The sequence below is a fragment of the Choloepus didactylus genome, chromosome 17, assembly GCF_015220235.1.
Source record: "Choloepus didactylus isolate mChoDid1 chromosome 17, mChoDid1.pri, whole genome shotgun sequence".
Classification (NCBI taxonomy): Eukaryota; Metazoa; Chordata; class Mammalia; order Pilosa; family Megalonychidae; genus Choloepus; species Choloepus didactylus.
In genome coordinates, this window is record NC_051323.1 from 68,922,383 (window position 1) to 68,948,043 (window position 25,661).

The window sequence follows — 25,661 nt, forward strand, 5'->3', positions numbered from 1 at the left end:
CAAGCTTTCTAAAAACTCAAATGCGCAATATTTCTTAAGTTCACAGCAGTTTCCTAGGGAAAAAAATAAAAACTAACAGAAATTTGACCACCTCATTTCAGCCTTATTTTGCCTACTTAAAGGCGTTTCCTTCTGTGGTGATATGACATTTGTGCGTGAATTACTTTTCTACAGAAAGGCATGGCAAATGCTTGCAATTTAACAGCCATGTATCCAAGAAAGTCCAACTGACTATTAGACCAAAAACTAACTCTGATAACTGGCATCCAGTCTAAAATCTGGGAAAAACTTAGACAAATCAGATATCCAGTGAAAACATTACCAAATGCTGCACAACGCAGCTGCCTATACATCTCTAATCAGTATTCATTTCCTGTCCTTAAAATAAACAGAAAACAGATTTCTCCGTTTTCCCTAAAATCAATCTTTTGCAGTATCTGTCAGTTGCTTTCTCCCAATTAGTATTCTACATTCATTTATTTTTGTTGTAAGTTAATTTTTTTAATGTACCTTGGCACGGGTGTTTCATTCAATACTTGTAAATGAAATGACAGAATAACACCATGCTCCTTAAGGCCCCTCAAAGCCCCCAAAGTCGTAACTTTGTAAATGAATTGAGATGAATCAAAGATACCTTATTAATGATTGCTTGCCTGGTAGGTTAAGCTTTGGCTTTTCACCTTACTGGCCCAGAGAACAAGATTGCCTCTGGCCATGTCCGAGGGGCTCATTAAAGCATCTCTGGGGAACAGGAAGAAATTGTTAGTGAGAAGCAATGGTCAGTGCCGCTACCAGAGACCTAGCAGGGCAAGGAAGCTCTTCATGAAGAACTAACAAGGCTGCGTGTACTACACCTGTAATCAAACTGGCCTGGAGACGCCTGGAGACCACTGTGCTCTTTGTGATTTGGGAAGTTATCTGAAAATGCTGAATCCAATCCATAATTGATGTGTGCTTGCAATTATAATCCTCCAGTTGCTCAAAAATGTTGCAGTTGCAAGCCTCAAGGAGTGGTAAACTTTAACATTCACGGCATAAAAAAAAAAGATATTCTGTGTAATAAAAGAGGAAAACTATTTTATTTCCTGCATTGGCAGCGGGGAGGTGATTGAATATATGCCTGTTTTTCTTAATGAAAGTAATTGTATGCAGCTTTTGGACAGCCAGTAGATTAGGTTTTGGGCAATATTGTAAGAAAAGTATTTCAAGTCATTTGTAACTTACATTTACATATTTCTAAATGTACATAATTTCTATGGTACGCATGTGGAACGGTCTCCGCCAGGTGAAGTGAGCTGTTAGACACGGGCCTTCCTTTGAGAGAGAGACATGTGCTTCTGCAAATTTGGAAGGATTGGGGATAGGGAATTCTGGCAATGGACTCCTAATGACTAGCTACTCCATTCACTCACTCATTGTATTAAAAATATTTGCTAAAATTTTCAAAATGGCAGGTCCCCCAAGATGGTTATGTAATGAGATTGCGAAGTCCATAGGTTGATGTGTTGGGTGCAGAAGTGCAGTCGGTCAACAATGTTTATTGATTGCTCACCGTGGGCTGAAGGCTATGTTAGGCCAACCTTCTTGGGAAGCATGAACTGATATTGGATGTCAATGAAAAAGAAGCCTTGAAATGTCACTAGTACATTTTGCTGGGACTCTCACTCTACTGAATATCATCCTGAACACAAGGGACCAAATATAACAGAGCGGGGTGTGGGTGGGGAGAGAGGGAGGGAGGAAAAGACATGGTTCCCTACTCATATTGCTATCTATATATTTCTTTAACTACGTCTCCAATACTTCTTTCTCTATGTGGTGAAGGATAAATTCAAGAAGTGGTGATTATGCTCAAAGCCACGGAGGCAAGTGGCAAGGCACGCCTAGAAAATGACCTGGTTTATTCAGCCCAGGTTGGGATTGGCTCTTGGTTTTCAAACATTCTTTGTCATCACAATGGAGAAAATATAGCATTGTTATATATTTAAAACATAAGAACCCAAGATTTTCTCATTATAAAAGTGTACACCTAAAGATTTACATATTTGCTTAGATTAAAACTTTATATATTTATCTTGGAATATGAGTACAACATGAAAACAAAACCCTTTAATTTAAATTAATTATTAAGAATTCTAAAATATCTAACCAACCAATAATTGTCAAGGGAATTTTAATTTTTCTATAATACCTCTGCTTAAATATCACTTATCATTTGAAATTAATGTCTAACCAAACTAGCTCAGAAAAAAACAAACAGTACAAAGTTTGACTAGGTAGGATAAGTGTATTCATAAAGCGGGTAGATCCTCCCAGATCACTTTTTAAATTCTGAGAATAAAACTAGTGATATTTTACAAGGTAGACAAAGAAACAGAAAAAATAATTTGATTTTTTTTCCAAAAATTAAAATCTGAGCTTATGGACTGACTAATGGTGGTTGAAATTTCTTCCAGAAATCTCTTCAAGAGTTTCCAATAAAAATATGTGTACCTTCTCATTCCATCAGTTTGACAAGCTTAATAAAATAATTAAAATACATTTAATGTGAGATTTGGAAGAATAAAAATACTTGAGATAAGACTCATTCCATACAAAGTCAAAATCTGAAACACCACATGCTTGAGTTAGTTCCTGGTCTTATTCAATATGTAATTCATATAGAACTAAATTCATGCCACGTTTTAGAGGTATGCATATACCAGTGTCTCTCAGTCTCTCTCTCCTTCTTTCTTTCTCTCTCTCCTTCTATTATTATGACTCTTAAGGATCCTTTTAGACTCAAACTCCCAATTATTCCCTCTCCATGAAATTTTAATATCTTTTGATATACTGTGGCTTTTTAGAGGGCCACAAACTACGTGATAGCTAAGATTTTTCACCTCCAAGAACCAGTTTCCACCCCCTTGGGGGAGATGTGGCCCCTGTTGAGAGCACACAGCATACACTAATTCCTATTTCCAAACAGTGTACGGATATGTTTTCTATAACAATCTCATGGCTCTTTCCTCTTATCAATACATTATTTCTGAGTGATAAACAGAGAAACTATGTTCAGGTCCTTGAAGATCTCGAAAGAGAGAGTTGCATGGAAGAACGAGAGAAACCAATTTTATGGACCTTCGACCATAAATGCATGTTCATTATATATTTGCTAAGTGCAGAGTCTCGTAAGAAGCACTTCTTGACTTGGGTGCCCACGACCCACTTGTCACACACTCTGCAGCCCACATAAACAAATGCTCACACACCCCTCCACCACTGTCCCTCCTGGTCATTTGACCTGCAGTGTTGCCCCCCAACTTGAGATCCGCATTCGGAAGCCAAGCAGGTGAAGGGCAGTGGGAACCCTTTTGATGTTGCCAGCTCCCATTTGCCACCCAACTTTTTTCCCCTCCAAAACCTCTTAGCAAACTTCAAAGGCCTCCTTGCTTCTTGCCTTAATCCAGTGCACTGAGACCTCTAGTTCAAAGAACTTTCCTTAAACCCTCTTCTTAAACTGCAACCCCAACTTTTTTCTTTCCTTTCCACAAAGTAGCAATTACAGCTCCGTTGCGTGGCGATTGGGCTCTGCCGATCCGCTCCTGCTATTAATTAATCTCACAAAGGGGGCTCATTTCCTGGCATTCAAATTGACAAGAGACCAGAGAACAGAAAACCCTTTCAAGCAGTTCCAGCTCACGGAGGGGAAGGGGTATCAGAGGAGAGCCCCACAGTACTGGGGGCGGAGGGCACATTTGATACTCCCCGAACATTCTGCTGATTGAATGATTTTTGTTAACGAAGAGCGCTTTCCTAATCTTTTACCTGCAAAGGCTTAAGCAGAGGAAAACGCAGTGTAAATGTAGTTAAGTTTTGACAGGGAAGATTTACCAGAGCGGCTTTTTGATTTGAGCCTACCAAAACGCATCTTCTTGAGCACGGCACTTCACTTTAAACAGAAAGTTCACTTTACTCTCCCAGAAAAGCGCTGGAAGAGGAGGAGATGAAGAGAGGCAAGAAAGCAGCCTAACAGACAAGAGATTAAAGCTTTTTATTCAGTATCTCTTTCGTATTCAAATTGTGCTAAGGGCTCTGTGAAAGTTAGAAGCAAGCTTGTTCAGGAGGGCTGCTAAAGTGTGTACATGGATTTCATGGGAATATAAAAGAAGCCGCGGCCTGGGTAATGAAAGAAAGATAAGATGTCCTGTATAAAACAACTCAAGAGTGGTTCAATTACTTCAGCAAACCATCAAGGCCAGCTTTGAAGATTTGAGAAAACACTGTTAAAATTTAACAAAAAACTCATGTGGCAGGTTTTGTACCAATAAATGTTTGTATACTCTGTGAATTGTTCAAGCTATATTCCCTCTATGTGAATATTGTTTACCTCATTGGTTTTGGGGTGGAGGAGACCCATTCCTCTGGATGGTACCAGCTATAGAAAAGGAAGGTCCTTTATATTAAAAAAAAAAAAAATTACTCTGCATCATTTGGAGTCAGGGCTTCAAAAACCAGGTGTCTTTAATTAAAAGAAAATAAGCTTATGAATCAGAGGTCCCTCAGTGTTATGCTGTTTTTGTTAGCATTGGATGACTCTGTTCTAACGCAGATTTAATACATACAAAGAAGCCAAATGTCAGTGAAAGTTCTTAATAGAGAAAATGACTTTTTTATACACCTATATTTGTAAAGTCAAAAGCACTTCTATTAAACTGATGCAAAAGGCTTCTATTTGTAAATGGAACAAGGTAAGACACAGCCTAAAACACTGTTCAGACAGAAAGCTAAACATTTATGGCCTTCCCAATTTTTCAAACCCAAGTGACACTTAGCATGGCTTTCCCATCCAATTAGCAGCGTGAATGGATTCTCTAAGCAGAAGATATATATATATATATATATATATATATATATATATATATATATATCTTTCCTCTTTTTATTGGAATATACTTTCCTCTTTTTATTGGAAAAAGCTTGAGATGGCTGTGGACAGTTGCCTCATCTGATATTCAACAATACTGTGATCTCCTCAGTCTTGTGAGACAGAATCAACTTTGGACCCAGGTGGAATGAGGTGGATTTCTTAGTAGATTTTTTCCGATATGCATATATTGGCTGTTCCACATATCTCCAATCAGAAAGGGAATAAAACTTCAGTTCATGGATAATTCTTATAAAGAATTTTTTAAAAGCATTTCAAAGAATTTGTAAAAATATATACTATACACTTTCAAGTTTTATATGAAAAATAGTAAAACTAAGTTTAAAAGCTGATACCGATACGCAATTCAGGTATTAATATAGAAATTCATACTTTTTGATTAAAGGCTTCCAATTAAAAGGTGAATTAAAAATTTGTCTCCATAGTGCCTATCTGATGTTTTCAGTTCTGTTAGAGCAAGGATCAGGACTCTGGGGTCAGATGAAACAAATTTTTTGTTATTGAAGTCAGTATTGCAGAACCAAATGCATTCAAACCTAGTCCAAATCTGCGCAATGTAGGTATGAACAAATTCAAGTTTTATGTTTTTGCTCAATTGGGATTAATTCCTTAAAAGCTTACCCAATGACCCAGGGTCTATAAAAATCATCTACATTGAGTTCCATGTCTCAAATTTGAAAGAGAATGTCATCCCCAAGAACTCAGCCAAACTGATCACCAACTGTTAAGAAATAAAAGCAGCAAATTTAATTTAAAAAGGAAAGCAGTAGCTTTATGATAAAGATACCCTTGAGTAATTGGAAACCTTGGAAAACCAGGAAGTCGCTCTGGCCCATGACCCCAGCTGAGTCCGACACAGTAGAGAAGAGGCACGGGAGTGGGAACAGGTGGTGATCTGCAGGTGGTAGGGGGGCACCAGCGCCTTCTCACCGGTCCAGGGCCGTTACCCTGAGCTCGGAGCATGGCTGCACTGTTGCACTGGGGAAGTGTTTCCCTGGCAGAAACCTTGCCCTTCCCAAGCACTCAGAGCCACCTTTGAAGCATGAGGGCTTCTGAAGTCAGATGTGAGGGCTCTGGAGGCAGGAGCAGGAGACGGCAACAACTAGCACATCGTGTTACTGAAGCAGGTTTCTGGACAGTGAACATCACACACCCTATAAAAGGTCAGCTCCAACGCCCTGACAGTGTGTGTCTGGGAATGTATAGGGGAGGTGTAGTAGAGGAGAGATGGATCAAGAAGTAGAGGCGGAGAGGTGAAAAAGAGGCTAAAAGAGAGAGAGACCAAAACAGAAGGCGTCTTCTGCTTTTTTATCCCTGTGCTTAGGTAGATTTGGTCTCCCCTCTAGACAGGATGCATTCTCTCCTTTCCTTTGTGAGCACCCTCCTCATTTCATATGAAAGCACAGAGGCTCTGTCAAAAAAATTCTAAGCTGCACATATTAGAGAACATACTCACAGGTTTTAAATATATTTCTTAATTATAAATAAATATGAAAAAAGTCTTAGGAAAAGTAATTGGATGCAGAGCTTTTTTTTCTTTAGTCATCCTGTAGTTTAACCCTGATGAGTTTTAAAAATGAACCTTCCTTGAGACTTTAATGTCTTTACAACAAACCCACCCACAAAGGTTCATTCTTAAGAACACATGTTGTGAAATGTATGGATCTGGGCATAAGTATAACATTCAATTTGCCAGTCTTCATGATCAATATTAAATGCTGTATGATGAAATCTGCTGCAATATTCAGTGTCCAATACACAGTCAACAAAAGGGAAGAGATGACTGGGTTGTAACCCAGTGCTGTGGGAGTCACAGAAGATAATAATCAAGAAGTAACTTGGGTAATATATTTTCACTATGAGAAATCCAGCAGTAATTAGATTGTACAATGAATTAAAGAATTCGCACAATCTTGTGTGCAACAATAAAACAAAATCAATTTTAAATATTACTTATCACAGGCCCATCTTTTAGCTCCCACGTTTAGGGGAAAAGCCCAGGCTTGGAAGCCATAAATAATGGGCTCTCGGGCATGGTGTCTCCGAGCCTTGAGCTGGAGAAAGAAATTACCTTGGTAAGAAACATAACCATGTGCTTCTCTTTGTTCTGTTTAATTTTCTGCAAAACTGTCATTCTCTGTCTCCCTCTGTCTCTCTGCCTTTCTCTCTCTCTATTTCTCTGCCGCCCCCCCCCCCCACACACACACACATACACTGCTGAGTAAAGAAACTGTGTGGTACAGTTATTTTTCCCACCAACTTGTTTTAATCTTCCTCCTCATTAGATTTAACCAAATCTTACCACCTATTATTAACAGAACAAAAAGAGCAACAATATCTAATATTTAAACCTATGGCAATTCTTCACAAACATGGAAGAATTTAGGCTTGAGCAGTCTATATCATGCTAGTGAATAAATAAGCAATAGCCATAGTCAATTTTTAAGGAAGTTATCTAAGACCTAAATTGATACTAGACTCTGACCATTTGAATCTCTAACGCATGAAATATTTATCTTTTCAACATAAGACTAGATGTTTAAATCAATGAATGCAAAATGTGGTGGAAATTACCAATTATTTTCATATCAGCATGGATATATTTTAAAGAAGATAAACTTTAAAAGGGAGAATGCAATATAATTTTTCTCCTAAAAATAAAAATAATTAGATTTTATTCCTCTCTTAAATAAGAAGCTACCACAACTGTGAATTCTGGGTAGGTATTAAAGCAATCTCTTTGCTTTTGAATCGAAAATAAAGACAAATAACAGTATTAAGAATAATAAGACTTTTTAATAGATGCCAGTAAATCTTCAGATCTTAGGGATACCATCTTGATCATGGTTAATAAAATCTTAATTTTTAAAAGGCAAACATTAAAGCAAGAATCAAAGGGAAGGATTCCTAATTTCTTTAGGATTTACAAACTGGATTGAAAGGGAACCTAAACCATTTGCGATAGTGAAAGGAGCATAGTAGAATCTAAGGCAAGTGTCTGGAAGATGATGGAGCTTCTCATGCTTTAATGCTTAGTTCACTTACCAACGTCAGCCTGATTGAATCTTATTAAGCCTAGATATAAACCTGGAGTTAATTCAGTTTTTATTGGGAAGGCTTCATGAAAAGTATAAAACACGTGTCAACATAACCCCGATATGAAAGGACACTGTCTGCTTCTGCTGATAACCTGACAATAAAGCTCACAGTAAAATGCCCAGTGAAATACAGTCATAATGTAGAGACACCAGGAAAGCAAACTCTGACTTGCATAGACACCTGTTACCCAGGCTATTAAAAGTCCTCTCCTACCACCACTTCCTCTAGAACCTAAGCCCTGTGGGGGCAGGGGGTTTATCTTACTCTCCACAGATTTCCCAGAGGATAGAGCACCACCTGGCACTTAGGAAATGCTCAAAAAATATCTGATGCATGAAATCTAAAGGGCATATCTACTTACAGAGTTAGATTCGTCTGTTTCAGCTAATGTGACTGTTCAGTCAAATGAGGCTGACTTGTTTTATTTGCTTTCCCTTTTCCACTTCACTAGTCAGCTTGGTTTAAATAGTTTCTTCAAGGAGACCGACTTAAGAAGTGAGGAAACGAATAACACAATTCATTCCTTATCCCCACCCTTCAGAGAGTTGGCTCTGGAAACCCTCAGTGTTCTTGCTAGAACATATTATCTTAAAAGGGTGTGCACCTTACTTGTAAACTGAGAGAGCCTGGAGCTCCAGTTCGAGCAGTGCTTTCTACCTTACAGGCAATTCACAAAATGATCAACCTCTGAAGGAGGGGAAAGAATCTCTCTTGCAACCCCACTGTATTTCTTTTACTTATGGAACTGCAGAGAGAAATTTATTACCCCATATGTAGGATGGCAAATTGACACCAAACTTTCTAAATCAATGGCAATCTTAAGCACAAACTCACAAACAAAATTCTGATGAAAATACCTCCAAGATCTGGCATGGTCATTTAAATACTTGGGTGGGTCATTTATACACTTGAACAAATAGGTTAAGAAATCTGAGTTTCCAATAAGGCAAGTGAGTAGCTGAGCTCAGATATCTGTATTAGAGCTATCTACATATTTTTATCATAGGTGAGAATGAAGTGTAGTACACAGACATCCTGAGACATGGTTTTGCCTTTCTCATTTGTCTTAGATTTGCAATTTTCTGGGGGAAACAAAAGGAAATATTAAATACAATTTTCTGTAAAATTTTTACAAAGGTCTTATATAACTTATGATTTAGTTTTATCACTCAGAGAACTAAACAGTTAATATTCTAGACTAGGAAATAAACTTTTCAAAAATTTCTGAAATGATTTACCAGAGAGAGAAAGACTGCTTAATAGAATCTTTAAATTCTAGCAAGTTATATTAGCATAGTATAGGACACAGCTTTTATAGATAGTCTTTTGCATTTACAATCCAAGAGGATTTATAGTAATCATAATGATTAAGGCTATTTCAACTGTGATAAAAAATCTATACATTTGATATATCAAATTTGTCTTCTCTACATGTTATAAAGTTTTCATATTTTTTATTATCAATCAAGTTTGTTAATTAAAAAAAAAATTGCAAACTATTGAATGAATTTTAATTAATTGTCCATAACAAAATCCTTTTAAGCATAGAAACCTCCTGAAATCTTTTATGCAACTATCGAAATTTATTGAATTATGAAATGTGGATTTTAAGTCAAATTTTTCATGTATCTCAATGCTGCAAAAAAGGGCTGAACCATAACCTTTAAAATGTAGATTTGAATGGACCAATACTCAGTTTCCACATTGACATAGACAATTTTGGTTCAGTCAAAGTTAATTTGAAAGTTTAAAAGGGAAAGATGTTTCAAAGTGCTTGTAAATGAAAACTGGGGGAAAAAAAGCAAATGTTAAGTTATTCAATAAATTAGTATCACTATGGAAACCCTCACTCATCTGTGTTCCTTTAAGTGTGTAGCAAAGGAAAATAGGTTTCCACAGTCATCTTTTGGGCATCTCAGTCACTTACTATAAGTTTGAAGAGCAAGGGTGCGGTGGACTAAAGGCCTTCAGCTTTTAACTTGTTACTCCTCCATCATTTCTGGTCTCTTCTACCATACCATCCATCCATGTGCAGAGCCCATAGCTCCTGTCTTGAGAAGCCCCACATGGATTGAAAAGTTGTACCAGTTCCAGAAAAGGCTTTGGAACTTTAAGTTCAATTTAATGGTGTCTATTAGATTATATATGTTGGTTAATGAGTACAAAAGAGGAATTGTATTGCGTCCAGTTTATTGCCTTTCATTGCTATTATTTATACTTGAAAAACATGTTTTGGTCATGCATATGTGTTTTGTAAAGAAGGGGGTCCTATTTCACTGCATTATGATTTACAAATATAGCATTGTTTCAAAATGAGCTTGTATTCATCCCTTATCTTGGTAAACTGCAACATTTATTATCTAGAAATTTGAATTATTAGGTTTTGGAGAAAGTATTTATTGAATTAATGTTTTTAAGTGAATTCAAGGTTTAAAGTAATGAAAGCTCAGTCATGATATGGATAATTCTCATGTATGCTAACTGGAGGAGAATGAAAGGAAGGAAGAGTCTAAGTGGGGAGGGGAGAAAAAGGAGAAGACTAAAGAGAAAGTGAATGGGCAGAAATTAGTTAATCTCAAGAACAGGCATAGTTAGGGACTGGGTCATATTTTCTTCCAAGAGTGCCTTCTTTATTTGGATTTCCTCAGCAGGCCTTACTCCATGGGCAGCACAGAAATGTTGAGTGAGGATGACATACCAACCTTCTTGAACAGCCAGGAGCCTGCTTGCTGGGGGTGAGTCTCAGAAAGGGGCAGATTTATGCTACACCAACTCCTTAATTTCGTTCTATTCCCCAAGTTTGAATTTTTGTTTCTGATTGCTATAACCTAAAGAATCCAATTTTCAATGTTTTTATTCTGAAACATGTTCAAAATTTATGTTGTCTATAAATGTCGAACTCTTCTCCTGCAGTCTTTATAGGCTTGATAGTTTATAGATTACTCAAAGTTTCTAATTTACTGAATGAGTCATATCCTGCTGATAAACAGGAGAAGGTCAAGCGGTCCCACAGAATGAAGACAAGCCCAGGGGTGGGGAGTCCCAGAGCAGATCTGGCCTAAGAGCTGGGGCTGAGGACAGGATCAGTGCTGGCCATAACAAAGAGAATTAAAACTAGATGACAAAATTAAACCAAACAAACCACATTGAACCTCTTTTGCATAAGGTTGTGTATGTCAAATAACTCTACTGGTTAATTGGACCAGACCCCCACCCCCATGCCTCCTTTTGCAACCAAGACTTAGGAGGGATAATTTGAAGAAAACATTTTATTTTCTAAACTTGGAGTTCTACTGTACTCATAGTTTTGTGAGGTATGTTTTCCTTCTCAAATATCTTAATTTATTTTAATTAACAATCATTCATATGTGATTTGTAAAGAACTTGCCTTTCAAATGAAATACTGACACCCTTTAAAATCTAGCAAACTATTGCTTCAGTAAAGCAAAAAGCCAATTTCATCTTTCTCTGGAAACAGGTAAAGCTTTAGTGAAAGAGAGAAACTGCAGTGAACATTGCATTACAAAGAAAATTACAGTGACAATTATAGAAATGCATAAGCCTAAATAGGAAGAGGAGTTGGTCCTATAGTCTGGTTAGAAAAAGAAAAAAAAAAAAAGATTTTAATTATAAGATTTAAAATTATCTCACACATTTTTTCCTGCTAGTTTTTAAAATATCTTATACTATTTAAATGCTACACATTGTTTTTGAAATTTGAAATCATTTGTCCCCAAAAGTTTCATTAAAATCTTTATGTATATGTAATTCTAAAGCACACATCATTAAACATATTAGGGCTCAAAAAGCCTCATAGAAGAACATAAGGCATTTTTCAAGATAATTAATTTTAGAGTTTTCTTGTATTATTTTTACATTTCAATAAGTTGCATAATATTATGAGATCAGCAAAGTACCCATATGGAACTATATTTGAACACTTGAGCATGGAATATTGTGCATTTTTCCAATGGACTCCAATTATGGAAACAACTGTGGTGTATAAATTTGTGCTGACCCATTGTGAAATCATGTTACGTTCAATAGGCCTTAAAACTTCTCATTTCTCACCTGTGGCTGAGACATTTGACTTGCAACAACTGTAGTATCATATTCTTGTTTTGAGGAACATACACCATGTGAAGATATTTAAAATAGTTTGTATTATTCCTCCTGCAATATCCCTCCTTATTTAATTGGTTTCTGTCCTTCTAAACTTATTAATTGCATATATTTAGATCGTGACAAAAGTCTCTAAAAAGGCAAATATTTCCACTTTTCACAGGACTAGAAATTATGTCTTTATTTGGAAATAAAATAAATGTCAGAGTTCAAAATGCTTCTGTTACTTTTGATTCATGTATCTGTTTGAGAAAAGGAAAAATATAAGGTGTCAAAGAAACTAAACAAGGCTGGGTGAATGCAGTAAAAAAGCATGGGTGAAAACAATTCAACATGATATGGTTTGTTCAATATGAAAATATTAAACACTAGTCTATTTGGGAGCACAATCACGACAAACTGAATTTTTCAGTTTTTATCCTGTTATTTAGAACTGAGTTAGTTCATCCAGAATTTTTATGTGGCATAAGACTAGGGTAATGAAGTTCTCATAATTAAGATTTAAAGAGATTTTATTCAATTTTCATATGAAAAACTATGCCAGTGACTGTATAACAGAATTATAATGAATAGGCAAGATGCAGGATTTTATTAGGTGGGCAAATGCACAAAAAGGATGTCTACCAAAAACCAGTGTTGCATGTCTCTCATTTTTAACCCTTAATCACTTCCAGAAGCACAAGTCTGCTGACTCGCATTTCCTACCTCAAGTAAAAAGAATACGCTGGAGAAAATTGTTGATTGAGAGGAGGTTTTCTGCTCAGGTTTTGCTTAGAAATGGAATAATAATTGTTTTTGAAAGTCACGTTGTGACTTTGCTTTGTAATTATTTTCTCCAAATTGGGATTATTTCTGAATCTTGTGCAAATGCAAGTAGTAAAACATATGGTGCATCCTGCCAGGTTTTAGAGACAGTGCTCCGCTACTTGTTACGACGAGTATAAATCAACGTGAAACTCATAGACTGTAACTCATATTCAATTTATTACTATAGACACATTTATTGGGATAGAATTTTTACAGTCTCATAATATTCTGAGAAGCTCACCATAAACTATTAACGAGAGAGGAGCTCTATTAATAATGAACATTCCAGAGCAGTTAGTTTCAGAAAGTTTTTACTCCAAGAACGAAATTAGTTAAGAGGCGTTTTGAAATAATAAACATACACCCTTTATCTGCTAAAATACCAAGAAAGGAATATATTGAGCTGATATCATCATTTCAGAAACATAAATTGCATTAAGAATTTTGTAAAGTTTGAAGGCTTTTAAATATTGATACCTTGTATCATAAAATATTTATTCTTGTTCCCATTTTGAATCTGTTAAACAATTTCTGATCTTCTGCCATTATTCTAGGGGAGATTGATGTTTTAAAAATAGTCTTGCAGACAGAATTTTATTAATTGATATTTCTTAAGTTAGGTCACTTGGTTTAAATGATTTTTAAAGTATAACACTTTTAATCGCTATTTTTTCAGTAGGTTTTTTTTAAAGTATTGTCCACATCAGTTAGTGTATTATCATTGAAGTATCACATGGTATTGCAACCTTAATAAAAGTGACTTAATTAACTTGTCAGTCTTTATCAACTGCTGAGAAAATAGATAAGCTTCATTTCAGTGCCTTTTTTTTCTTTTCATTTTGCTTATGCTGATTCTGGCTCCTTAAATTATACTTATAATTATAGGCCTCTTCATTGATCTGTCCCCCAAAAACCAGTCTGACAGTGTCTTTCCTTATGTAAGAGAACTATATGAGTGTGTTTATGCCTGCACACATGCCTTCAAAAATAACATTTTATGGACTTTCAAGATGTCTTTTCTGGAACAACATCTTATGTTCACCCTTATGATAATATTTGAAGATTTTGTCTTACAACGGTTCTATAATTTTGGGGTCTGTATAACTGCTTCTTTATCCTCATTTTTGCTTACAGTTGGGCAAGGGGGAAAAAATCTACACTGATTCCCCGTAAGTCAAAACAATTTATCTGATGCCCGATGTCTGGCTAAGCATGGATCTAGCAGACACAAACAACCGTTTTGGGTCAGTAGGAGGGGCTGCAAAATATCTTCGATATACACTGGGACATTAATAAAACTGTAAACTTAGAATCTTTATTTAGTATGCGCTTATAAAAAACAGTGCATGTATTTAGTTTTCTTTTTTTTAAGTTTAAACATGTGTGTATAACTTATCCACAAATCTACCACTATTTAAGGAAAAACATCTTCAGTAGGAAATGGAAGATCTTTGGTGGGTTCAATTCCAATCCCTACTAATTTGGAACATACATTTTTTTCCCGTTAAGTTTACAGAGACAGAAACAGATAAGCATGTGTCAACACATACACATACAGAAACATACACGTACGATAGGATCATGAAAAGAATATATTTTTTTTTACTTCATTGGTCAGTACCAAAAGAGACTCCCTAAGGTGCCCCAAAGACCTACCAGATGCTCCTAATCATTGGAGAGATGAAACAGCAGAAAACAGAGCTGTGGCATCTCAACAAACATCGATACCCTTTGATGATACACTGGTTCCTAGGAGAGGTTGGAGACCCATTCAGAACTTTTCCAGGACTTTTTCCACATCCTGCTGAAGCTTTCTTAACACAAGTCTATTGAAGTGCTTCTTGTATTACTTTCCTATTCCTGCTGGAACAATTTACCATACACTTGGTGTCTTAAGGCAACACAAATTTATTCTCTCAGTTTTGGAGCTCAGAAGCCTAAAATAGGGTATCACTGGGACAAAATCAAGGACTCATATCAAGGTCTCAGTGGGCCAAAATCCAAACGCAGAACTGTGTTTCTCCTAAGCTTTAGGAGATAATCTGTTTCTTTGCCTTATGCTGCTACCAGAAGCTGCCTGTAACCCCATGCTCATGGCCACCTTTATCTATTTTCAAAACCTGCAGGAGTGTAGCGTCTTCAAACCTCTCTCTAACTCTTCTATTTCCCCCTGCCCCTTTTGAGGACATTTATTGTACATTTCCCTTTGCCATTTAATCTAAGATATTCACAGCTTCTATGTATTAAGGCATGGAAGCTTTGAGGACATTATTCTGCCTAATACCTGTCATATACAGATTTAGGCCAGGCCACAGGATAGCTTGAAACTTTTACATGATTATTTGATTGCTTTGTGTAGAGAATCTCTCTGAAACCTAAAGTCAGATCATGTGGTTCCTCTGCTCAAAATCCTCCAAAAGTTTCCCACTTTTCCTCTGAGGTAAAAACAGATTATTTAGAATGGACTCCAGAACTCTACAAGCTTTTCCCCCAGTTAACCCACTGGCCTTATCTCCAGCCGCACTGGCCTCCCAGCTGTTTCTCCACACACCAGACACCCTCTGGCTGCAGGGCCTTCACACTCGCTGTTTTCTCTCCTGAACACAGCTCCCCCAATACTCACACCTTCCTGCAGACTGTCCCAACTCACGTGGCAGCAGCCCTGCCCTCATCCGCTTTCCTGAATTTTCTCACAACACTCACCACCATCTCACATTTCAACCATTTCCCTCTTTCAGGGTCTGTCTTTGCGCACTAAGGCGTCCCTCAGGGCAGAGATTTTTCTTGTCTCTTTTGTTCACTACTCTATATCCAATTCCTTGAATAGTAGATGCTCAGTGTTTGTTTAAAGAATGAGTTGTGGCATATTCTGTCTTAGATTGTCCTTCAGCATTTGAAGGCCAGTGTATATGTATGTTGATCTCCATGATCCTTTTAAATTATAACTTATATCTGATGGTTTACATACTGTAAGTATGGTGCCAAAAATTCAACATTCAGCAATTTCATTCAGCAAATGTTTATCAAGCACTACAAGGCCAGCCCTGTCGTTTACATGCTCTACCTCAGCTAACCCTAATTATCTATTAGAATTAATTGTATCATGACAAATGCACAGTCTAAGAATAAATATTGTTTTGGCAAATGAATCATGTGTGCGTGTGTGTGTGTGTGTGTGTGTGTGTGATTGCATTTAGCCTCTATATAAAGGTGATTTCTTACTGTGTGGATTGCCCAAATTTGAAAGATACTGCAGTAAAGGATAGATAAATCTGGACAGTTAGAAAGTTTTAGTGAGGACATAATATGACACCCTTGACTATGAACAGAATTTTCCTAGAAAAGGTGTAAATTGAAAGTAAGATATCCATGTTTAAATTGAGAAAAATTATCTATTACAGCAAAAGCATGTTTTACTGTGTAAACAAAGCACTCTCCTCTAATTAGTAACTAAAATGAGATAACATTAGCACTTCAACTTTTATGAGAAAACAAACTGTAATCATATAACTATGGAAAACATCAGTATTATTTGATCATATATGAGCCATCTTCTTTTTATAATTGTCAATAAAATCAACACTTGTGCATTTATTTTTATGATTTATTGAACTATATACCCCAGGGATGAGTTTTTGATACAAACCATGGGTCTTCAAAGGATTGTAGATTAACAATGTTTAAATTCATTCAATCTGTCAAATTCAGGCAAATATCTATGATATTTCAACAGTAAATGGAATAGCCTTTTTGTGGTTTCCATAAACTTTAATAAAGGATGTTTTGAAGTATTGGTATCATTGTAACACTGGAATTGTCCTTCAAATGTGGTAATAATATTCTCTAATAGGAAAACTTGACAGATTCACTGTTAAATTGTTGTGGAGTATGAATTTTGTTTCACTATATTATTTCTAGAATCCACAGTGTTTTAACTTAGTATTTTTGAATATTGCAACAATTTATTCCCATTTTATTTTCAGTTGTGTCATTTTCAGTCTTCAATTTGGGACAGAAATTTATTTTGAAGTAGTTTGAATTTGTTGAGTTGAATTGCTAATAGAAACAGTGCTAATAGAAATAAGATAGAGGCGTGAGATTAAAGCCCTAGCCCCATCAATCAGTCAGTCAATCAGCAATCGTCTCTGTCCACTCTAACGGTCACACATTCTTACAAGCTGAAAAACTCTCCTTCAGTAGACAGAGGGAGTCCAGTTCCCTCAAGGAACTTCAATTTAATTGGTGGAAGCAGACAATGGATTTATTAAAAATAAATCAATAAAAAGACAATTTATAATACAGTAAATTCTATTGGTGACAAAGATAAACTAGGGTAAAATGTTAGAGAGGGCCTGGGGCTGCTTGGGTGAGGAGGCTGAGAGAAGGTTTCAAAGTTGCCGCGTTTGAACTGAATTTCAGAAACAGATGTTGTTAAATACCTAAGTTAATAGAAGGAAGAGGTAAAATGCTGTGAGTCCTTTAGGAAAGCTGATCACAGCCAATGGGGTGGATTCAAAGAACACAGTCTTCTAAGGTAGTTGAAAGTGTTTTAGTTGGCGGTTTCTAATTCAACATGAACAATAGGTGTATTTTGTTGCCTCCTCTTTGTACCCCCAAGGATCTTTCAGTCTCTTTTACAACAGAGTAGTCATCATGGGGCAACTTTTATTTAGTTATATTTCAGTCTCTTCCACTAGAGTTGAGCTCCACAAGCACAGTGTCTGTGCTCAAAAGTACTGTTTAGAAACATCTTCCATTAAACATTGAAATGCACACAGTTCTTTTTGTTATTTAAAAATTATTTCATTTTTTAGAAGGTCAGACGTTACTGAGCTCTGGATTTAGAAACTGTTTTATCTTAACCAGTCTTGATGAAACATGATAAAAGACTAACTAAGCTAAAGTAATATAAGCTAAGGAGATAAACCCTGATAAATACCTCTGGCAGTGTGAAATAATAGGCCTTGTATTTTCACTGATTTTTAGGTATGGTAACTATGTAGAGAAATAGACTTTTCTTTGCATTCAATGTTCAAAACCAGAAGCAGTTGGAAAATCTGCCACAGACTTTATTTTTTTAGATTTCTCATTTGAGTGCACCACAATGGATAAAGGAGGAGCAAACAGCCTGACATGCTATTTATCCAGCTATTAAATTATCATAATTAGAGAAAGTGAGATATTTTGGTATTTAAAAGAGCTTATTAGTTCTTTGAATAATATTTATAAACAAATATTTGCATTTAAAATATATATAATTATATGAAGCATAATCGAAGAAACTAGTCTTAGGGTTGTAAATTAATGGTTATTTATAGTTGCCACAAAATTGATAGGGATTTTAGATATTAAAAAAGTGCCTGTTTATATATGCGTCATATTCAGTCCCATGGGGGCATGAGAGGTATTTAAGGCTTCGCACAGATGTTCCAGAATCAATTTATGTCGAATGTGAATAACGGGTGACATAGAGATAAACTCTATGGAAGGTGACTCCATTTTTAAGCATCAAAAAGGAATCTATGCACAATATTAGCAACGAGTATAAGAGATTTTCTATATTTGTGTATAATGACCCAGCTGTATATTGATGAGTGGCTGTCATTACTGAATTATTCTGTTGATAAAAATGGTGCCGATCACAAACCTGAAACACCTTAATATTAAAACAAACCACAGGTCCTATAGATTTTTTTCAAAGTCGTGTATAAATTGCAACTAATTTTTAAATATTTCTATATTAATTGAACATCATAATATTAATCAAAGAACAAAGTGTCCCTGAAAACCTACAAGACACTTCCAGAGCCATATAAACTCTAGCAAAATGAAATGGAGATATGAGGAAATGGTTTTGAAAATTCAAGCAACCCAATCCCAAATACATGAATCGATATGTATAACTGGATCTATATTTTAAAGATCTCAAAATAAGATGATAGTACTTTACATCTTTTCATGAATTATTGATTTATATAAATATATTGCAGAGACTCTTAAGTTGCTCAGTTTAGATAATCGCCACTGCATAAGTATGAAGAAGCGATCCCTGATTCTGCACTTGATTGGGTTTCTGCATGCAAGGAAAGTGTAAAAGTAAAAATATCTCCCACCCTTGTCATTTTGAGCAAATGAAGAGGCAACTCAGGAGGAGTCTAGGATGCCTGGTAACATTGCCACGGCGATTTGTTTTTATCTAGAGAGGTTCAGAAGGAAAGACGTTTCTCAGCTACCACGGCCTTATTTTAGCCAAATCTTCTTCTATAAAGTTCTTTCTGGTGTTTCAGAGAATTTGGGAGAGAAGGATGTAACACTCTACACCGCAGACCCAAGTGCCCAAATATAGAAGGAGAAACTAATCCAATCTAACAATAAATGCCACTTTGTCTGAGCTGTTAGAGCCCTCAAATGAGGTGAAGTTCAAAATTGGAGAATAAATGAGCATTAGCATGGTATGTAAGAAAAATAATCATGTTGTACATAGTAATATTTTTAGTGAGATGCCACACAATTGATTATTTTATTCTTTCTCACTTTGTTCTCTTGCATGAGGGAATAGAAGAACTGAAAACAGTAAATAAGAATGACATGCTGTTCTCTCAAATAGGGAACACATTTCTAAACACACAGTGAGTATATAACATGCAAAACATATGAAACTGAATCCCAGGTTTAGTTTGGTATGATTAATAAAAATAATCTGGAGAAAAATATGGAGAAAAATGAGTTTAACATGAAATCTCGACAGATGGCTAAAGGAGTGCAGCTGAAAAATTGCCCAATTATGCCCTTAATTGTATGTTTTTATAAAGTATAAGTCATAGGTCAAATGTAAGCATTTGTTTTTATTTTGTAAAATGATCATGTCCAGTACACTATATAAAGCCACATTAACTAAGATTAATGAACAATCCTAACTCAGTGTGATTTGGACTTCCTGCTGGCATTTATGTATTGGCTTAAATTCATTAGAAAACAACCATCTATTATTTTTATTAGATAATCAAATGAATCATATTTTTAAATGCTAATCATCAATGTGAGTTTAACAAAAATCATAACATTAAAATGAAGGCATATGCTCAAACCTAAAATTCACATTCTCTTAACTGAAATCAGAATGATCTGTATATCGAAACTTTACAATTGTGACGAGAAGCATGCAAACTAAAAATAGCCTTAATTCTATATTCATCAAATTTGAAGTTGAAGTAATAGCAAGTAATAACAAGAATGTAATAGCAAGTAATAGCAAAAACGTGAAAAAAATATGAGAGAATAATTAAACGGCAGTGTGAGTTAATGTTAAAGAGCCTCAGATTAGTCGGTTTCTTTTGATCCTGCGTTAACTATTGGCTGATTTTGCACCAGTCATTTTTATTTTTCTCTCTTGATCTCTGTTGAGAGCTCTAAATTCTTATCTGATTGAAAGACTATCTGAGTCTATGAGTTTGCTAAGGAATTCACTTGGGTTCCCAATTCCATGACCATGTGTCTTAAACAAGAGTATAATTTCTATTGAGGTTTAGCAGAAATTCAAGTATTGAGTTGTCTGTTACTCCCTACCCTGGGTGCTGAATATACACAACATCTCAAAAGCTTAGTTCAGTAACAGGAAATTTATTTGTAACAGCGTTGAAAGTGGTATACTTTTTAAGTTATGAGTAGGTGAGATTTTGCATATCTCTTGACATGCATTTAGCCTAGTCTAATTTCATGAGGCCCACTAAAATGAAAACCTTGATTCCCATGGGTGGTTTTAGATTCCCAACATTGTCAGTGTTTTGTGGGCACCAGTAGGGTTATGCCTTTTTGGGACACAATTCTATAAGTGTTGTCTACAGCAATAATAAAAATGGTGATCGTTGACGTTCATTGACATCTGCTCATGTGACAAGCACTGTTCTCAGTTTCCAAGTAGTAATTCACTTAATCCGCCTAACAATACTGTGAGTATTGCCTTACTGATAAGGAAATATAGGGATAGAGAGACTAACTTGCCAGTTACCCAGCTTCATAAGTGGCAGAGCTTTGAACTCATACAAACAGGTTCTGGAGTCCATATTTCTATGCATTGTATTTCACTAGCTCTGTATATGTGATCAAAATACTCTGGGTACCAACATATTTCCTGCAACTATCAGTTGATGTAAACTTGATTCAGAAAGCTCCCTATAAGAGTACTGGAAAGGGTTCTTTAATTGGAATCTAAATTATAATCACAAACGGTTTATTTGAAAATGACGGTGTTTATAATTATGGGATAAGAACAGTCTTCTAAATAATTGCCTTCAAAATAAATTTTATATATATCAAACTATAGATTACAGCCATTGCTTTCTTTCCTTCAATTCTTTTCTTTAAATCACTGGTGAAATTCTTAGCTAAATGTAGCCAAGAGAAATATTTTAGCCCTTTTCCTTTTCTAATCTGCTTCAACTTTTGGAGTAAAGTTTATGAATATCTTTGGTGTGCTATGCTAATTACTATTCAAATTGCCACTTACTTGTATTGGGGCTTTTACTATAATTTTGAAGAATCCTGCACCTAGCCCAGAGCCTGGCATTATGCATTCTTGATTATCAGTAACTTTAGACTCCTCAAGCTCACTATCTACAATTGCTCAATGTTCTTGATTTGAGGTGCAATCTTAATATATTATATGCCTGACATATATTTACCTCATTTAAATTTTTTCAAATATCTTGGGATTCCTTTATACTTATACACATATTGCAAATCCCAGCCATAGTTATTTTCTTAATGGTTTTCTCTCTTTCTTCTATGTGGCCTCTCTTTGATTCTCTCTCTCCCTTGGCTACTTCATGGTAGTAGGAGGAATTTTATACCTCCTGACTTTTTGATAAGAAGACATTGCTTCATCTAATAAGTATTTATTGAGCACCTATGATGGACTATAAACCCTTTCAGACTGAGTATGACTGGAAAAAGTTTACATGATATGGAAACAATTGGCAAGGCTCTATTTCCTACCCAAGTGCTGGTAAATAGTTTTTCTTCCTCTGGTCTTTTGCCATTTCATGCCTGCTATGGGTGGGTTGCTATGTAATCATAGAGACCTGCTGGTGGACACAAAATAGAATTTCATTAATCTATTCATTGCATGTTAGCAATGAGTTTTCTGAGACAGTACACATTTTTATCAGTACTTTCTAACAATGTGCCCAATTATATTGAATATTCAATGAAGAATGCTGCAGATCACAGAACACCCATAATCATAATCATCAAAATAAAATGGAGGATTATTTTTAGAAAATATTTTTTGTTTTGTAGAGACATGTTACTTTAGAGAAGAAGTTGAGCTGCAAGCCACTTTGGAACTGAAGATTTCTTCTTTCCTCATGTGGGGTCTATTTCCTCAAGTTTGGAATTGTTTCTTGATCTATTTTATAGGTAGTGTGCAGTAACAACTTCGCATATCCCTAGCAACTTACGTGATCCTAAAAATGTCAGCATAAAAGCACTAGAATACATACCATGATAAATTAAATTTGCTGGGAAAGGGGTCTAATATGAATATAACTAGAATTGAGGAATGAATAAATACTGCTGCTTTCCCAAAAGCTGAGGCCATTTCACTACTGGATTAACTTAAAATGAGACAAAGAATTGTCTGTCTTGCAGAGTCTTTGGAGGTTGTATAGATGCCCCAGTATTTGAGGTAACCTGAGTTCAAGAATATAAAAATCTCTTGCATGGCTCTCAAAATGAGCATGGGTAATAAGGCTTCCATGTAAAAAAATTCTTTCCTATCCTGCCACTGACATTTTTGCTTTTGACTCAGAGCTGTTTGCCCTTGGAAGATCCTTTCTCAGAAGCTCTCAGAACATTGCAACATGCTGCTCAAATTTTGGTCCTTTTCCCATGTCCCACATCAATAGATTTTACATATTTTTTTTACATATCAAATAGATGATACTGAAGTAAAAATATTCTAAGATAAAAGGGATTGCAAGCCATCACTGAATTGCCCTGTTTAACAGGAAAGCCAATACAAGATAAAAGTGAAGGGATACAGATGAATAGGTAGGTAGGTAGGTAGATAGATAGACAGACAGACAGACAGAGAGTCACAGATAAGAAATAGTAACTGAAGAATCTTTGTTTCCTAACCTCCATCACTTATGTGGTGGTTCAAAATACCATCCAATTCTAACTGAAGACAACAGGAGTCTTGAATATGCTTCAACTCTTTCCCTCATACTCCTCTGCCTCTGAGCTTTGGGAATCAAGTATAGGAAAACTAATTAAGCAAAGGAAAAGGTAAATGAACAGAGACAAAATTAATGGAGGGAAGCTGGAAAAGGCTAATTTAGGGGAGGGGCATAATTTTGTTCAGAAATGGGGTGTAGACATTAAGAAACTCAAATATCTTTCCTTAGATTTTCATTTTCTTCCTGTTTGCATTAAAAAAGGAGTAAAACAAAATCCTACGGAGGCTGTAAAAGTAGCTAAGAAAAACTACAATGTAAAAATTACCTATTATATTGATGCATTTATTTAACATTTAAATCTAAACATAAGTCAGTGCAGTGGACAATATAAATTGTATTTGGTAACTTAGGGTATTAAATGACCTATTTTAAATAAAATAGCTTTAATAGCTTGGTGATTAGAAACAAAAGATTAAAGGAAAAACCATTCGTGGCCTCAGAATTTTCAAAGAATCACCATGTCCTTTGTTTGCATGAAATATATTAATTTAAGAAAATAACAAATCATTTCTGAAAGGCCACACAATCAAAATATTGAGAAGCATGTACCATGGAAGGCAAAAAGATCAAGCTGACTAGAAAGCAGTTTGAAAAAGTCCAATAATATTAATGATGAAAAGATGGAAAGTTGTGACCATATGAAATTTATTCTAACCTGAAATGCTAGAATTAATTTATGACAAGTTTCATTGTCACAACTTTAAAGAACACTTTAAGGCAAGGTCTTATTCTTTTTTTTCTTATGCCAAAAGTATGAAGTCTTGTTTGCATCTTGGCAACACAATAATACGCTTATTAGTTTTCACTTAGAATTAGGTTTCTAATATTTTAAAATTTTCATCTAAAGTTTTGTGAAGACAAGGTTTCCTTAATTGCCAAGTTTTATCATTAAATAGAGTTGTGTAATACATCAATTCATCTTATTTTCAACAGACATTTATTGTGCCAAATGATAAGCATAATAGTTCAACCTTACTGAGTATTTACTGTGTGTCAGGAACTGTTACAAGAGCAGGGAATGCAGTAATGCTCATTTAAAATCACAGCCACCCTACATTGTAGGTCGTTCTTGTTAGTCCTATTTGGCAGATAGGGAAACTGAGGCTCACAAATTATTAACAAATTGTTCTGGGATACAAAGATAAGCAAGGCACTCTTTCAGCTCAGAAGTAACTGATGTGTATAGTGCAGCAGATTGTATTCATATACAGTGAGGTTAGGGATAAACTAGAGGCTTACGAGGGCAGAGAAAACAGCTGTGTTGGACAGACAGAACTGATAGAACAATTGACTTTGTTTTTAACCTCAAAGACTGAACAAGGATGCTTTTAGGCATGGAAATGGCATTTTGGAAAGAACAGAGAGTTGGGAAAGAGATCTGGATTCAAAAACCTCTTTCATTTGTGCAACTGAAAGCACTTGTAGAAAACAGTTAGGAAAGTGCCTTGACACATAACAGGGTCTCCAGACAGAGGTGTCAGCATTTATATTATGTTAATCTAGAGAAGCACAGCCCAGTAGAACTTTCTCTGATGATGGAAATGCCCTATATCTCTGTCCTCAACAATATGGTAGCCACCTGTGGCTAGTACAACCAAAGAACTGGATTTTAAATTTTACTTAATCTTAATTAATTTAATTGACATTTAAATAGCCACATATGGCTAGTGCCTTCAAGGAACAGTGAGCTATGGCAGGAGGAATAAAAAATCTACATGAGCAAAAAAATGGCATAGGCCTTGGAGTTCTGGAGAACTGATCATGCTATAATGCATTGTGTCTGTATTTTCACCTGGTGGGTGTGATAATTGCCTTTTATTATTGGTCTATAGTTTTACTGTTGGTTAACCATTCCATAGTTCTTGAGGACCACCACAGCCTGCAGGTTATTCAAGAATATAAAATAGAATATTTTATCAATGTCTTAAGGGTAGACAGAAAACCAAATGAAGAGTATGTTCTGCTAACCAAGGTCTAGAGTGACAAAAATCACATCACAGTGATCAACAAAATGTAATTGGTCAATAAATATTTAATGAGAATCTCATATGCTGTTTATCTACTCTAATGGACTTACCCCTCTCAGACTCTTCAAACTGTGCATTGAGGTATCTTAATAGAAATTTCAAATCAAGTAAAATGAATACAATAATTACATAACCTGCTCTTGTTAACTATTTGGTTATCTATATATTATACCTGGCAATATCTATATATTATATTACTATAAAATCCCACTAAGGTTCAAATCTCGGGGATGACAATAACATTCTCAGTTCCCTTTCCTTCCTTAATATCTTGAGGAATATTACAATTGCCGAATACAATTTTCTCTTGAAACCAAAAGTGTTCTCAATATCACTTAAGGGGTTTTGAACAAAGTTCTTTGTCAGAGTGATTATGGCATGTGTGAGTGTGTGTGTGTGTGTGTGTGTGTGTATCTTTCTTTGGTTTCAGAAATTTCCTTG